Genomic DNA, 2973 nt, shown 5'->3' with positions numbered 1-2973 from the left:
ATACTGAGAACATTGAGATTTCAGTTGAAGACACTCTGAAATCCTAGAGTAGCATACCCCGACCACCCTCTAATAGCTAGCTTGTCTGTATAGGCAGAAGGAGTCACCTCTCCATTTTAGATGGCTAGATGTTTGTGGAAGGTCTTAGAATTGCTTTGCCTCATTTACTGGGAAAAATCAGATATAGGAAGTGGCCTTTAGGGACACTTTTAACTTGAAAAATTACAACACTAGTACACAAGTCAAGTCTTAATACATTTAACATTTGCTTATTGTAAGCAATGTCATAAAGTCAAATAAGATTAAACAGGTTTTACTTTTTTTTCCCTCACAAGAACATAAAAATTATGGAAGGGGAACTTAACAGGAAATTTAAAAAAAAAAGTAACACAATTTTTCCTTTTAGTAATCCTTGGGTAGTTATGACAGAAAAGGTTCCACTTTTTTGTTTGTTTCTTTGAACAGGGATTTTGGTCCAAAGTTTTGTTTTTAATATCTGCTTCTGACTCCCCCTCTATCAGATTGGCTTCCTCCACGGCCACCACCTCTTGGTGCTCCGCGGCTTGAACTGCTGTAGGAATCACGTGGAGGAGGGTACCCCCTTTCCATAGAAGGGAGAAGCCCTCTTTCTTGTCTGCCAACCCGATCACGACCACTTGAGTAGAGATCACTTCGGCTGCTTGAGTAACTGTCTCGACTTCCACCATATCCGTCACGTGAGCTGCTGTAATCATCATAGCGACTGCTTCCACCATAAGATGGCGGGGGCCCTCGTGTAGGTGGAGCACTACGTGAGTTACCCTAACTCTCATATGAATCTCTGTAGGAACCTCCACTTGGATGATCTGAATAGTCACGATCACGACCATAGCCATCTCTATCACTATAGCCTCTCGATGGGTAGTCATCACGTGAACTGGAATGACCATAATCACGGTAAGTCTAATCTCTTGGTGGTGGTGCATAATCTCTTGTATCACGAGAACTTGGGTAATCTCTGCTTGAATAGCTGTCTTTAGTAGAGTATCCATCATCTCTTGGGGACAAATAAACATCTCTACGAGAGGGCAGGGGTTCCCGTCGAGGTGGGCCTCCATAACTATCTCTTCCGCGTGACACAGGAGCTCTTCCTCCCGTTCCACTGCTGCTGCGAACTGGTCCTGAAGGGGCAGATCTTTTAGGAGGAGGACCACCACTTCGTGGTGGTGGTCCTCTTTTTTCTGGAAGTGGTCCCCTGGAAGAACTCATGTTAAAATTCATGGAATAGCCACCATCATCCATGTGCCCTCCACGTGAGGGAGTCCCCTGGTTCCTCCACTTCCTCCTCTTCCACCTCTAAGACCTCTTGGAGGGCCTCTGCTTCTTGGAGGTGAAGGTGGTCCACGTCTACCACTTTCAAATGATGGTTTAGTGGCCCGTTCTACTTTGAGGGCTTTTCCATCTAAGGACTTAACACTCATGTCTCTGGCTGCATCCTTAGCATCTGCTGGGCTCTCAAAGGTGACAAAAGCAAATCCTCTTGGTTTGTTGGTTTCACGATCTTTCATCAATAGAACTTCCACTATTCGTCCATATTTGCCAAATACTGCTTCAAGGGCTTTTTCATTTGTTTCTGTATTGAGGCCACCAATGAAAAGCTTTCCTGGGCGATCTGCTTCAACCATTTTTCCCCCCCTGGTGAGACACGGAGGGGTGACGACGGTTCCAAGCTCCTACGAGCTCGCCGGCAGGGGCTTCGTAGCAGCTCAGCACGAGGGAGTGCCGCCGGTTCCGAGAACGGAATAGGGAAGCCGCTAGCACTACTGCGCAACGAGCAAGGATTGGATCTTACTATGTGAAGTTGTATAGGACACAGATCATTCCTGTCAGAATACAGCGGCATTCGGCAAAGCCGGGCACCCAGTGTGTGTTGTACCTTGCGGGTCCTTGTGCTGGCAGCAGTGGTACCACCTGGGAGTTTGTTAGAAATGCTTCATTTCAGTCCCAACCCACCTTTTCTGAATTAGAATCTGTATTTTTTTTAAAGATTTTATTTATTTACCTGTCAGACAGAGCACAAGCAGGGGGAGCGGCAGGCAGAGGGAGAAGCAGGCTTCCCACCTGAGCAGGGAGCCGGAGGCGGGACTGGATCCCAGGACCCTGGGACCATGACCTGAGCCGCAGGCAGACGCTTAACCGACTGAGCCACCCAGGCGCCCCTGGAATGTGTATTTTAACAAGATCTTCATGTGACTTGAATGCACATTAATACTTGAGAAGCATGGTAAAATAGGGTTTGGCAGACTATAGCATGGGACCAAATCTGGTTCCACCATTTGTGTTGGAACACAACCTTGCCTGTGCATTTACATGCTGTGTGTGGCTGCTTTTGTGCTTCATGGCAGAGTTCAGTGGTTACAGCAGAAACCATATGGCATTCAAAGCGTAAGATATTTACCATCTGGCCCTTTACAGGAAAAGTTTGTTGACCCCCTGTCTAGAAAAGTGGACAAGCTCTATCACTGTGGAGCTTTTTTAACGTTACAGGTTCCCTGGGCCTTGTCACAGGTCTGAAACTGGGCCTGGAAGACCGTTTCTAAAACCATCCTAGTTGATTCTGATGTGAAGCCAGCTTTAGGAATGACTGGTTTAGCTGTTCCACTGTTAGAATCTTTTAGGAATTAGGAAATGGAAATAAAAGAACATCATCTATAGATAGAAGCAGGGTGCTGTAAGTGGAAGGTAATAGGCAATTTTAGAAAGGAATTGAGTACTACCTTTTCTGTTTACTTGCTGGGTGTCCTTCATTTTGATACATTAGTTCAGTAAACGTTTACTGAACACTGAGACTATAACAAACAGATGAACAAAATGGACAAAGTCCCTGCCCTCATGAAGCTTACATTCTAGTAGAGGAAACAGACTTAAATAAGTAAGTAGTGCTATGAAGGAGAGAGAGTATGATGGCGATGGGAGGTAATTAGGGGAAGTTCT

The 2973-nt window shown here is 45.7% G+C and overlaps 1 pseudogene; it reads right to left on the bottom strand.

The window, feature by feature from the left end:
* Positions 1-284: 284 nt before the first annotated feature.
* LOC112818333 (RNA-binding motif protein, X chromosome-like) lies at positions 285-1808 on the bottom strand (annotated as a pseudogene).
* Positions 1809-2973: the final 1165 nt, after the last annotated feature.

The sequence above is a fragment of the Callorhinus ursinus genome, unplaced genomic scaffold, assembly GCF_003265705.2.
Source record: "Callorhinus ursinus isolate GAN/ISIS: 27379988/994484 unplaced genomic scaffold, GSC_fseal_2.0 scaffold5816, whole genome shotgun sequence".
Classification (NCBI taxonomy): Eukaryota; Metazoa; Chordata; class Mammalia; order Carnivora; family Otariidae; genus Callorhinus; species Callorhinus ursinus.
Note: the sequence above shows the minus strand (reverse complement) of the source record. Positions and strands in the feature narration are given on the sequence as shown.